Source organism: Cornus florida, unplaced genomic scaffold (assembly GCF_030987335.1).
Source record: "Cornus florida cultivar Cherokee Brave unplaced genomic scaffold, ASM3098733v1 CherokeeBrave_3.0.0_Hap2_Chr03, whole genome shotgun sequence".
In the NCBI taxonomy this organism is placed as follows: domain Eukaryota; kingdom Viridiplantae; phylum Streptophyta; class Magnoliopsida; order Cornales; family Cornaceae; genus Cornus; species Cornus florida.
The window spans coordinates 67,413,896-67,429,451 of record NW_026775573.1 but is presented as its reverse complement, the minus strand read 5'-3'; positions in this window follow the sequence as shown (position 1 = coordinate 67,429,451).

Genomic DNA, 15,556 nt, shown 5'->3' with positions numbered 1-15,556 from the left:
TTAAAGCATGTGTAGCTTATGTATCATGTGTAGGATTACATTTAGATGTAGATTATATGTATTTAATTTAGAGCTTAATGATTTAAAGCATGTAGAGCTTATGTATCATGTGTAGGATTACATTTAGATGTAGATTCTATATATTTAATTTAGAGCTTAATGATTTAAAGCATGTATAGTATGTATTTCATGTGTAAGTAACTTGTTTCATTTACTACTATATTTAATTCTAGAGACTTTGATGGCAATAATTTGTTACCACTTAAAATTACCATTTGCAATAGCACATATATCAATGTAGAATAGGGCTATTATAAGGGTTTGTCGAATCACAAGGATTGCTAGTTTATGGCAACCAAAATTGTTAAATTACTTTTAGTTAGGTATAAAAGAGATGATAATTTGATTGAGTTGTCACTTTAAACTATGAAATGAAATTTAACATAAATAGAAAATAAATGAATTTAAATGGAATTAAACTTAGAAAGAGAAAGCTAGGGACTTGAATCCACCACAAACCTCATAAACATGTTTAATTACAATATACTTGGGGAACTAGCTATGTATACAACCATGATATGTAGCAATGAGTGATTACCACATTCTCTTCAAGATTTTCATATAATTAGGCATTAAGTATAACCTATCAAAGGTTGGCATGCTTCCTCTACCTAAACTATTGTGTAAATTAAAACATGTTTCCTAAGCTATGGATTATCAAATTTCTCAACATATATGGTATATGCACATGAAGGCAAAAACTAAGCCAAAATCCATCAAAGGCGTCCCTAAGCTATGGACTATCAAATTCTTCACACAACATGTCATTAAAAACCATTTCATAGTTTCATCTTTATTCTCACTATAAAGATGCAAGGAATATAAATATGCACAACTGAAATCTAAGACAAGATAAATAATTCCATATATTTATTTATTTGAATGAAATCTAATTTACAAAATGTATAAATCTCTAGACTATGAAATCTGTCATATACATACATTATTCCCCAAATTAATATACAATCAAAGCATATTTACTTGGAAGGGCTTCATCAACCCCCTAGGAAGGAAGTTAGTTCCTCATGGACATGGCAGCAACTTCAATGATTGAATGAGTAGAAGATGAATTCCATTCCAGCCCCATGAATGTAGTATAACACATGAACCCTAAGAAAATCCCCTCTCTACAATATCTTTCTAAATAAAATTAATGATGAATAATACAAGCCTTTTGCCCCCTCTTAATCCCAAAATGGGTTGCCAAACAACCCAGTCTGTTGAAATTCAAATTCCCTAGTAAAAGGGAACAAACTTTAACCAAATAAAAGTGGGGACCCGTAAGTTGGCGTCCGAACGCAAGGTTTTGCGTCCGGACGCAAGTACAATGCACGGCGTCCAGACATGAGGTACCAAAATGCATGCCTTCGCCCAAATGCAACTGTTTTACATTTCTTCAGCTTTGGACCATTGAGTCATTCTTTATTCAAATGCATTGCTGAGAGTTTCCATAGGTACATTGGAATCTCTTTTCTTGACTAGCCCTAGATGTTGAAACCCAGAATGCATTTGATCTTCAAAAACTCTTAAATTCTTCTTTTTATTTCTTTTTGGAGAGTACACCTGAAGATAGACAAGAACAAAAATGAAGATAATAATGAACTTAACTAGTGCAATTAAGGGCGCTTGAATATACAATATTTGGCGCTTATCACACCCCCAAACTTACATTTTGTTAGTCCCTTAGCAAAACAAAAATGAAACACACCATAAACTATCCACATTTCTCCTCTTTCGTGGAAGTGACGATTGTATTTAGCATATGCAAAAAGCCTTTTAAACCCCTAGGTATCCCTAGAGGATGAGTGAAGTCTCGTGAGGGTTTACCAGAAATGATACCCATTAACATTCAGCAACAAGGTTCATTCTAGTATAAATTGAAACATATGACTTTGGGGGAAAAACTCCATCATGAAGTTTACAACAAGTATGCATACAATGACATCTCAAAACAATATTCAATTCCCAGCATTCATGCATCAACAAACTAGTCCACATATATGATTCTCAACATCTCATTTATAATAGAATTTCATCTCAAGTTCCTTAGAAGTGAACCGAAATTTTATTTTCTTTTAAAATGCACTTTTAACCCTTTTATGGCTCATACAATGTCTTTCACATCCTTAATTTATCATTGAAATCATAATCCAAGGCATGAATTTATTTGAACACATTCTTTTTTTTTAATTATACGTGACCATGTGCAATGTCTAAGTTCCTTAAGCTCTCTAATCACCCCATGTAACAAGCGTTGAGCCAACGACTCCAAAACCAGATGGTTTTAGGGAGTTAAGTATAAAGACACTCCTAAGGGCGTAATGACTCAGAATGGTTTGGCTACAAATTCAAATTAATCATACATCTTACATTCTTTCATTGTCTTCCTTTTTAATCAGTTGACATGTTGAAAGAATGCAGTTTTATTTTTTATTATTATTTTTTTTTAATTTTTTTTTTCAAGGCCAAGGATTATTTCATTCATCCAACTTACTAATTCAGGGAGCCAATTAACTAAAATCACAAGGAAGGGAATGTAATTTTTGGTATGCTCAATGTGTATTGTGAAGTTTCTAAGAGATGAAAGACTCCAAAATAAAACATGTAAATCATGCAATGGACCTTTTTTTATTTGACCAAGCATGTTAGCAATTTTTAATTATTCCTTGATATCATATATAAGCATACAAATGCTATTAATCACATAGACCCCTCCCCCCCCCCCCCCCCCTCCCAAAAAAAAAAAACTTAGTTCCAACAATACCAAAAATTATTTGTCTAAACATAATTTTTTTTCTTTTTATATATATATCAAAGAACCACATTTCATAATAACAATATGCATATGAATAGTTAACTCTCAATACCCCTAAACTTAAATGATACATTGTCCTTAATTTAATGAAATAAGTATAGAAATGAAACATGCATAGAAGTGTAAAAAGAGAGAAACTACCGAGTGTGAAATAGTGACTTCATTACTTCCAATTGCATTGAAAATGCCAAACTTCTTCCCCCAAACATGTACCTAATAATCTGTTCACATAAACTAGGTACCAAGCATAAAAGCGTAGACATAGATAAGGATATAAATCGGAAATAAAATGTCATGGTTTATTAAAACCGGGAAAGAAATCAAAATCTATGCACATAAAAAGTGCGCCAACAATTGTCATGCCAAACATGGCCCAAAACATAGAAATATTCAAAAGACACAAAACAAAAACAAATAGCATGAAATAAAAAGCCAAAAGAGCAACAAGATGCTCAATCCTCTATCAAAGTGGATGAAGATGGACCCAGACTTGCACCACCACGGTCAATAAGTGACTCCTTCCACTTTTTGAGATTGTAGACCATCGTTGAGGTTGCCCGCTGTTCATTGCATGGAATAACAAACCCTTAGTCCTTAATTATCTTTGAGATTTGATAGGGGAATGGGAAGGACCAACTCAATGATCTTTTGGTTTGTCGGACAATCAATTTATGATAGACCTTCAAGATTTGATTCATCATTAAACTAGGAACCAAAAACCAAAAGTCATTTTCTGCTGAATAGAGAGAATCTAGGAGTACACTGTTATGTTCCGTAGTTTTGCCAATTGGAAGAACATTCTTAGCCAGTACAACCTCGATGAACCAAATTCGGGGTGGCACAAAGGACTTTTTAGTCGAGGTGCTCTCTATGTTTGTGAGATTACTATGTGCTATTTCTTTTAAAATATCCTCTATGCCATCCTATAATTCAAGTATGTCCGGGAGTGGACCATAGAGAGGTTGACAGTTCACATCAACTGGAGAGTTGATAGGATAGCCACACGTAATTGCAAAATCATCCAATGTAAATGTAAGCATGGTGCCATCTATTGTAGTTGAAAGTTTGGTTGGTTCCTCACATCTCCAACATTTTCAGCCATTGTATTAAATTCAGTTTCAAGTTCTCTTATGCTAGTAGATTCCCTAAGGTTTCTTCTAAGAGTTCTTTCAAGTGAATTTATGTCAATTGGCGAGTCAAGAGTTGGTAAGGAAAGTGACCTACAGCCAAACATTAACAACACATAGCACAATCAAGACAACAATTCATCACCATCAACTCTACATATGATGTTCCCTTTCTCCTCAATTATCAAGATAGAAATGTAAATGGCCACGACAAGGACCGATGCTTGCAATTGATAATAAATAAGAAAATAGCCTCGACAAGGGCTTAAAAACTTAACTATTGCTAAATTTAACACATGCACGATATTAACAAATTCGAAACTAGAGCTTCGAAAACTTACCTGAAGTCATCTAGACTTACAAATTTGCTAGCATTCCCTTAATAAGCCTTCAATCCCTAGAATCTCACAGAAACACTAGACACAAAGGTAATCGAAACTGACAAAAAAATATTCACAATCTCACAATATTAACAATCAAACCAATGTTAATCTTAGAACCTCGGTTGCAAAACCATTTGTAGTCCCCGGCAATGGCGCCAAAAATTGATCGGTTGCCAATTATACATCAACCTTTGCAATAGCACAAATCATTGTAAAATAGGACAATTGGTCAGGTAAGTTGAACCACTAGGACTACTAGTTTATGGCAACTAAGGTATCTAGAATCACATCTAGAATGATGAAAGGGTATAAAGAGGTTTGTTGGTTTGTCACTAAACTTAGGAGTTTAAATTTCATAAAACAAAAGCATGCAAGAAATAAAAGAGATGAAAAACAAGTAGAGAGGACTAGGGAAATAAATCCGCCTCCACCCTATGCACAAGCTAGATTAGGACTAATTCAGGGAAAACAACATATACATTGGTCATGATATATAGCAATACTTGGTTGCTATAATATCCTTAAGAGGTTCATTAAATTTAAAGGAAAGAATAAACCCTCAAAAATCCACATGTTCAAACTACCTAAACTAAGGTGTAGCCTAAAACCTACTTACTAAGTCAAGGATTATCAAGCCCTAAATTAAATGATGAAAGCACATAAAGCTAGAAATCAAGCATAAACCATCAAAGGTAGAACATAAGCCATGGACTATCAAGGCTCTATAACTTTATGCCAATAAAACCATTCCATGATCTCACTACCATTGTCACCATGAGAGTGCAAGCAGTATGATTAAGAGAAGGAACTATCTAAAATAGATAATTAATTAAAATAAATCATTTATATACATTAAGATCCATTACAAGAAGCAAGATGCTCTAGATCATGAAAAGACTAAAAATTATACATTGTAATCCCCCAAAATAGAAACTAAGCTAGAACATGCTTACAAGGGAGGGCTTCATCACCTCCCTAGATGGAGAATTAGTTACCCATGGTTGCACTAGAGGAAGGAAGAAGCTTGAGGAAGCCTTCCACTTTCGAGCTCAGCCTTGGCCACACAAGCTTTCCTCTCCAATATTTCTCTTTCTACCAATCTTGCAAGAAAAAAAAAAAATAATTCATTCTTTTATTTTCTCCACCTCTTCTTTTGTAGACAAGATATCTACAAAACCCCCCCAAAAACTGAGGCTCCTATCCCCCAAAAGAACATTTCCAACTAACCCATAAAAGAGGGAAACCATAAATTGAAAGGTTCAAGGCACAAGTGGGTCTACAATGTTCCTACGAGCGCTCGAAGGTCACAGCACGAGCGCTCGTAGTTGCCTTAGACAAATTCTTTTTGGATCGAGAACATGGATGAGCGCTTGAAGAATGAGCTATGAGCGCTCGTAGGTGCTGTAATTCGTACTGCCGTGGAGCGCTCGAAGGTGGCTTAAGAGTGCTTGAAGATGACTTGGACCATTCTGCTTAGAATTGGAGCGCTTGTAGGTGGTACGAGCGCTCGTGTGAAATGCTAAAATGCACTTGGATGCTCATGTATGATGTACGAGCGCTCGTGAATGGAGCTACGAGCGCTCATAAATGCTTCAGATTGTATCTTTTCATTCTTCTGCTTTGAACTTCTTCTTCTACTTGGAACTAGCACTGGCCCATTTAGAATCATTTACTCTCTTTTTCTTTTTCATTGTAGAAGGCTTCATAGACTTCCTTTAGCAAATTTTCCTCGAAAATCTCCGGATGCAACAGCCTGGAATGATCTGATCTTTACAAAAAGCTTCAAAACTTCCATTTTATTTCCAATTTGGAAGACAACCTGAAAATACATAAAAGCATGGAACTTGGAGAAAATCTATACAATTAAACCACTAATGGACTTAACTAATGCAAATAAGGGCGCTTGAATATGCAATATTCAGCGCTTATCACTTTTCAGCGCTCATCGCCACCTATCTAGGAAATTAAATCAATTACACTACAACTATGCTAATGACATGGAAACTAAAGTAATTAAGTTACGGAGGTAGCATAATCCATCAAGAAATAAGCATGATCCATCAAACAAACCACAAGAGTAATCAATTAAGCATCATGCCTTGACCATCACTAGATTTATAATTTTAACACATATAGACATGGATCAAACTCATAAAATCTAGAGAAAAGGACATGAACATTCATTCTAGCATACATAGAAATATGGATAGAATTTAATGATCAATTAAAAGCATTAATTCATACAAATCATGTAAAAACATAAGATCTATATTTATTCATGGTCAAAACATCAATTACAACTAAAATCCCCAAAAATCTACAAAAGACTAGGTTGAGGAAGCAAGCCTAGAGGCTATCTCTAGCCCCCAAGAGAAGGATTTAGCCACTCATTGCAGTGGCCATGGAACCCTTAAGGGTTGACTTCAAGGTTGGCATCATCTTCTTCCTCCTTACTTTCTTCCCAAAATCCTAGTTTAAGAGATAGAAACTATTTCTATAATTGGAAAAATATCTCTAACTAGAGGAACTATACAAATTGGTTCATTTAATTTCAATACAATCCTCTTTGAGCATGCAACAAGTCAGAAATAAGGTTTCTAATTAGAGGAAACTCGTAGCTACAAAAGATGGTAGAGTCCGGGCGCGCTAGGGAATTAAGCAGCACACTGCTAGCAGTCACTTCGATCGATCGGGACTTCCTTTGATCGATCAAAATTCCATCAGCACAATTTTTCTGACTTCTTCCGGGTCTTCTCCTTAGCTCTAAAGTTAAGCTAAAAGGCTCTTTTTAGCCTCTTTGAACCTTATTGACCTAAAATCGACAAAAACACAAATAAGTACTAAAACATGAAAGTAAGATAAATGATTGGGCTAAAATACCCTAGCTTAGGTGCTAAAATGCATCACATTTGAGCACTTATCATCCCTCATAGGGTTTGCAAACTTGGATCAATGCCTTGTGAAGGGATGAGATAAGCAAGTTTGGTCCTAAGTGATTCAAACACATCCCACAACCTTAAATTATCTGTTTTTAGCTTCAAAATGTCTAGTTCTTTTTAAGGTGTTAATGAAGTTCCCACAAAATTCGACTCTTGAATTTTCATGAAAAGCTTTGGACCTTGTTCACATATGTCCGATGGTTCTACTTTGAGGTTCAGAGATTCAAATTGATGAATGAGAGGAGATTCATTTTTTTCAGAGAGGGATTCCCTTGGTACTTCCCATTGAGACGACTAAAAAGTTGGATTATATTTAATTTCTGAATTTTCCTTCCAAATTAAATCATCGATAATAACTTCTTCAGATTGGTCATGATTTTTCTGACTTTCAAGGACATTTTGACTTGGAATGAGCAGGAGAGATTCTTTGACCATTTCATCCGATGTGTCAAAGGAAAAACAATCATCTTTATCCTGAGGATGTCAAGAAGTATTAAATATGTTAAGTTTAACCTTTATATTCCCAAAAGAGATATCCATCACCCCAATTCGGCAATTGATTGACGCATTAGCCGTGGCTAAGAAAGGTCAACCAAGGATCACGGGAATGTGTCTCTTAGGATTGTGAACTGGTTCAGTATCTAAAACCAAGAAATCTACCAAGAAGTAGAACTTGTCCACTTTGATGATTACATCTTCAATGATACCACGTGGTTGCTTAACAGATCTATCCGCAAGTTGCAAGATAACCGAAGTGGGTTTTAGCTCGCCCAAGCCAACTTACAAATAAACTGAATAAGGAATCAAGTTTACACTCACTCCTAAGTCAAGAAGGGCCTTTTTAATCTCGTTGTCTCCAATGAAACACGAAATTGTCGGGTGTGCTAAATTATTGCAGTCACTTGTTTAGTTAACCTCACCTTTTTAGGAATGTTGTTTCTAGAAGTGCATTTCTATTTACACAAATCCTTCAGAAATTTTACATAAGGTGAAATTTGCTTTATGGCATCAAGAAGAGGAATGTTAATCTTTACTTGCCTAATGACTTCCAACATATCCTGAATTTTGTCGCCCTTGTTTCCAAAGTCAGTAGACTCTTTGAGATGTTGAGGATAAGGAGCCTTAGGTTCATAAGATGTCTTAACACTTGGAATTGGCTGATTTTGAATTTCTGGACTAATTTGAGGTTTTTTGGAGGAACTTGAATCCTTGGTAGCAAGAATTTCAGTTTCTTCCCCAACCTTGTTATCTACAACTCTTCCATTCTGAAATGTGGTGATTGCATTAACTTGTTCATGGTTTACTCCACTCAGAGGAGGGAGTTGTTCATCAATCAAAAATTTTCCTTTTGAATTTACCACTATTTGAGCCAGAAACTTACCTAAATCCCTTTGATGAAGTTGATTCAGAGAATTAGCCATTTGCCCCTGATAAGTGCTCAAATGCGACGCATTTTAGCACCTAAGCTAGGGTATTGTGACGGCTCAAGTTTTTCAACCCGGTGCATCAGTGATGAACCGAAAGATGACCCGATAATGGATCCGAAATGTGGAAGCAAAAGACAAAACAATGGTCTCTAGAGATACAACATAGCTCTAAGACACCATTATGACCCTCAACGAGGTCACGGAACCCAAACGAATCAAATGGGGAAGCAACGTTTCAAAAACGAACAAGAATGAACCTAGGGGCAAAATTGTCATTTCTAGCTTAAAAGTGAGTGCCATCGAGTACACCATTGGAAAGACAATGAAAAATAAATGAACTTAGACTCAAAAATCGCTTGATTCGGAGTCCGGATGAAAAAGATATGGCTAACGGAAGAAGAAGGGGCAAAACGGTCAAAAAGAGGGCAACCAAGAACATCTAACCGGTTAGGAGACCTTCCTAACCAGTTAGGAAGCCAAAAATAGTGACAAAAATGCTGCCCATACTCATCTAACCGGTTACGAAACCCCTCGTAACTGTTTAGATGTGAAAGGGCAATAAGGGTGCGACCCAAAAACCTAGCAGCAGGGGTTTTTCTGGAAAAAAATGGAAATTTGAGGGCCTAGATGACATTTTCTGGAAAAACACAAAGAAGAAACCCCCCTCAAAATCGAGTTTTCTATGTGACTAAAGAGGAAAATTGAAAAAGATGTAATGTGAAATGCCCAAAATGCCCTCCTAAGAAAACTGGTCCAGAGGGTTACGAAAGCTGCTAAATTTAAAAACTGAGAGCTGAACTTCGGATGCGATTTCCGATGCCAAGTTGGCATTTCTGGAAAAACACAAAAAAGAAACCCCTCCTAAAATCATATTTTCTAATCAACCATGCAAAGAATGGAATTTATTTCCAAAAGGAAATTCCCAAAATACCCTTAGGTCAGAAAATGTAACAAAAGTGTAAAATGAGTCCGTAGGAGGCTCATTTCACCAAAGAAAAAGCTTTGCCCGGAAACAACCATGCAGCAAATGTAACTTAACTAGTAAGATGTGCTACAATGGTCCATGGCCCAAAAATATGGCCGATGCAAAATATGACCCCCCAACGGCCAAAATGCCAAAAATGAAGTTTGAAACGAAAACTTGAAATTTAAAATCATGAGATGATTTCAAAATGCCATTTGGCCCTTGGCCATACTTCATACATGATTAATGAATACTAATGGAGGAATCAAAGTGGAATTCCCACACCCAATGCAAACACGGTGAATCAAAAACTCAATAATTTACAATACTTTCATAATATTCCATGAAGTCAAAATTTACATAGGATACAATTTACATGTCATTGGCCTCCGGCCTCATCTCATACATGTCAATTACATCATAAAGAGTGTACTCATGTACACATTACATATAAGGAATCAAATGTACACATGTTGACATATAAGACTACAATTGGCATTCCAAGCCAACCTTCACAAAAGTGGAAATCTCCAAGTCCACAAACCATCCAAGCATAATGAAGACCTCAACTTTGATTTTTGCACCTGAAATATGCCCCAATATCGTAGGGGTGAGTAACATAAAGCTACTCATAGGAAATGAGCATGCATCGACCTACGTTTTACAAGTTGCATGATTTAATCATTGTGGTTCATTCCACCTAACGTCTATGTCAAAGGTGAGACTCAAGGAGCATCCTAGCTACCTAAGATCATTTTTAGCATGAGTCACCTCATTCATGCAATTTTAGCAACGTAGGTTCATGCTTACACGAAGCAACAACATAGGAGCATGCTTACATAAAGCAACAACATAGAAGCATGCTTACACAAAGCAACAATATAGGAGCATGCTTACACAAAGCAACAACATATAGATTCTCAAGGTTATCAACTTGAAGTCTAAAATGCAACATCAACTAAATATAACAATTTAGCATAATTAGAATATCTAATACCCCACATCAAGACATAGATTCTCTAGGTTATCAACTAGAAATCTAAAAGTGTGAAATCAACTAAATATATCAATTTAGTATGGATGTACTTAACAACATCAAAATCGCTAATAGCCAAAACCACAAGTTAACAAGGTAAACATGATTCTCAACTTGGAATTGAATGCGAAAATAAACAGTGGAATACTTAGACATCACGCTTGGAATTCTGTCGGGACCTCAATGGTTATTCTGGGCACTAACCCGCAGGGAAGACCACCTTAAGTGCGCACTATCTCAATGACTTAGAGGACTCACATTCCTGTACTAGAGCCAAACCCTAGCCATCTTAACTCAACAATGTTCCAAGATTCCAAAATAAGCCAAATAAGTTCATAACTTATATATATTGCTACTACATAGTAACAAGTTAGCAATATAACTCTCAATTGTGCATAATAAGCACTTCATATCCATAATGCTCGAAATCACAAGCCAATAATATATTAATATTAGAAACATACTCTCATGAATATAAACTTAATAACAATGCTCTTCAATGCATATATCTAGTGAATACATCATAAGTCTAAATCCATGCTCTTAAAATAGAAACAACTTCTAAAATATGATTAGATCCATGGATAAACAAGATAGAATTTAATTACATCAAAATAATTAAACTCTCTAGATTTCAAATCATTTCCAATTGGCCCCAATTTAATATATGTTAATAGACGTATCATGGTCATTACATATATTCACACACAAGCTTAATTAGGCCCATGAAACCACCAAAATAGATTTTAATTAATTCCCTTAATTAAAGCTCTAGATTTCCAAACTCAACCAAATGCTCTCAAATTAAAGTATGTTAACAAACATGTCAGAACTTAATTTAGAAGCATAACAGAACTCAATTCCATGCAAGGTATGGCCATGAATTTAAATCATTCACAAAAGATAAATATTAATTAAAAAGAGCAATTCTTATTTAATTAATTCCAAATTAATATATGTTAATCAACATATTAGAACAAGAGTTTCTACCTTGCCACAATTCAAAACCAAGTTTCTCATCATTATGAAAATAGTATCTTATACAAAGAATTAAATATTTCAAATTTCCTAGATTTGAAATAGGTTTTAAATATTCCAAATTAAGGTATATTTAAATCTTATACAAAGAATTAAATAGACCTTGCTACAAGGCATGTTTATAGGTTGTATAAACATGGAAAACACACAATACAACACATATAAAATCCTAAAACATTCCCTACCCCCATTTGAGATGAAATCTCAAATCCCCACCAAAATAAATCGGCTCCAAATCCGACGAAACTCCTAGGTTTTGTCGGGGACAACACCACGAACATGAATCCCAAGGACACGCCATCAAAAACACAGCTTGACTTCAAACCCGAACTCAAGAATTAACCAAAACAAGATTCCAATCGGTTGGAATCGAAGGCCTCGCCGAGGGGAACAATAAACACAAAGGCATTACCACTTTTTAATGAAGGGAAGAAGTCCAAAAGAGGCGAGAGAAGATGACAGTCATGGATGGAGCTTGGACTGGCCATAAGAGAGGAGAGAGAGAGAAAAATCTGATTTTTCTTTCTATGACCTCCTATTTATAGAAAAACTCAAAAAGTGCCCCGAACGGGCCTCGCCGGGTCTGGAAAAGTGGAAATCGTGCAGACGCGCTCAAATGGCAAAACTCCGTGAACAAAAAAGATTAAAAATGAGATAATATGAACAATGGAAGAAACGGCGTCAAAAACTGAGTCCCGAGCAGAGAGTTATGCCCAAAACAAGTTTGGCGCAAACTAGGGCCAGAAACCCTGAAACTGGAAAACATCGTCCAAGAGGAAATTCTAAGAGTCCATGACTTGACGAAATGTGAAAATGAGTCCCGTACGAGGATCCAGGCTCAAAACAAGGCATTGAGCAATAACTTTCATTAATTACACAATGACCCCTCCAAAAAGTGAAAACTGTAAAACTGCCCCAGAATGAAAATATCTTCCAAAAGATATTTTCTTAGATACCCCTAAAATAAAATATCTTCAAAAGATATTTATGAAAAACACCCTAAGAAGAGAAAAAGTTTCCAAAGAACTTTGCATTTATGCCCCTACGGGCACCATGAACAACTAGAGTACTTTCTCACGAAAGTAAAGATACGTATCTCATAGAAATCATTGAGAATGAAGATACGCGAAATCAGAAACCAACTCCGAACACAAGAAGTGTGGTTATGCAAACAGAATGACAAACGAGGAAAAGACGAAATAGGGAGAAAGACAAAAAGTGAATAGTGTCAAAAAACGAAAAGTGCGGAACTGAGTCGCTCCTCAAAGGAAGTTGTCAATCCATAAAAAAGAGTCTCGGAAATCACTCTAGAGCACTCGAGACGACATTAATCGACAAGAAACCAAACTCAGAAGGGAAAAGACAACGGAAAAAAAAATTATCCGAAAAATCCGGGTCATTACAACCTTCCCACCTTAAAGGGATTTCGTCCCCGAAATCCAGCCCTAACAAAACAAAAAGGCAAAACCAAGATAACTACAGAGTACATCTCCGAGTATCCCTCACAATGCGCTACACCAGCGACCTCAAAGTTGAAAGGAACGCACAAACCACTGTCAATTGCACCCGCGTGCTTATGACAAGACAACCTCTCAAAGGAAAAGTGACCACATGGCCACACGATAAGTCTGAACTCACACAGAGAACCCAAGGTCAAACAAAAGAACGAAAACCTACAACTGTAAGTGTCCCTCCTGACAAACCATCATAAGGAACCAAAAACAACCACCAAAAGAACTCCAAGATAACCACATATCAAATCAGGGTACAGAACGAACACAACATGGCAGTACGAATAGCGACAAGAACTCACCCATGACGTACTCGAATGTGTGGTAGCAATGACAGTATCTAGTGCCCACCCATACTTACTCGTCAGTAAGGTAGCATCGACGGCAACTAGTACTCACCCACAACACACAACTTGTACAGTAGCATGACAGTATAAGGCACTAATTCATAACCTGCCCCCCACTAGGTCTACCCAAGAAACCTCTCGATACAAATGACATCAATGTCAAAAATGATCACGGTCAAAAGCAATATGGGAACCAGGCATCTATGAGAGTTAGAATATAATCCAAAGACATTCCGGACCATCTCAGCCAATCCCAAACTCTAACAACAATGTCATATGCATCATTATGCTTAAGGCCCAAAATCCTCAACACAACAAAACCAACAACTCTAATGTCTCAAAATGCTACTACCAATAACATCAATCGAGAATCCAGAGCCTGAGAAGCAAATCAAAACTTCTAGAGATCAAAACGAACCTCACCATAAGGCATTTCATAGAAAAGTCTAGATTTCTCCCTGAAACTGATCAATTACAAGACCAATCACCATAATCAAACATCAGTTCCACATTCCTATCACGAATAACTAAATCCTCAAAATACAAATCCACCAAGTGGCACACACATCAAAATGCCAACAACCAAGGTCACAAATGAGTCTCTTAAAACCGTACTTAGAAACACCAAGTTAAATCAAAATTCCTCAATCTTTAATCCACAACCAATCATCAGAACTACGATTCCTCAAAACTATGCCTAGTCATGACTAGGACGAGAAACTCCACAACAAGCCATATCCAACAGCAATCCTCCAAAACTTTTCCTAAAGGTTAACCACATCCAGGTCTCCAAAACGGAAACAAGTCTCCAAAAGACATTCTCAAAAGAGCATCGAGCTCACCTCACAATCAAACAAATCCTCAATGATATGGACACAAGTCCTCATAAAATGATCTCACACCAATCAACTCACTTTGAGCACCACAGCTGTCAACAACCACTGTAAAAACTCCTAAGGGAAGACACGAAAGAAAGGGAACCACCAGTCCTAAAAAAGGACAACACCTCGACTCTATCTCTGAAACGAAAGACAACAAGGTCAAAGACTTCACCCCCTACACGGAAGTAAGCCAACCAAAATACATCAAATCCTCACCGAGGACTCAAGACAACAACAATGATTCTCATAGACTAACCAACCCCAAAACAGTGCACAACACAACGGAAAGAAGAGACTCACTCCTTGTGAAGTCCCTAACACGAACCAACACACAACCCTTGTGGAAACCCGCATACACACTACATGCGAACGAGGGAAACGAATGGGAAAACCAAACCTGGAAGTCATGCATATGACAAGGAATGCAACTACCAGAAAGAAAATCTACTCACATAGATAAAAATCAAAGGTACATGTAACACGTCTCCACGTAAGCACAAAAGCATGTCACTAAAGTGCAATAACAACATGTCATCTCTAAGCATATAAAGAAAGCATGCTAATGCCACACAACAAGAAGGCAAATGTGGATACACCTCCACCTACTCATGCATCACAATATCATAAATCATACTACTAACATGGTAGTAAACGAAACTGCATAAGACAACATGATGCAACAATGAACCCTATGGACATCGTGTCCTAGAGTGCCTAAGAAAGGAAAGGACAATTCCTAGTCATAAACTGTCTCCAAAACCAATGCGACAACAACCCGTCTCAAAGCAAACGTGAGCCCTTACCACAACGGTAAGACTTTAACAATCCATCTCAGAATCTAGAGGTGACACTATAAGTGATACTAACAGTGCAGTGCTCTCACTACCCGTAACATCAATCAATCGACTTGATCCCAAAAGCGTCATCACGCAAGAACTCCTTAAGGAAAATGGCAACTATAGCCATACCAATAACAACTAAATCAATCACCACGCCTGATCGCCAAAACAACCATCATCATCACCGAT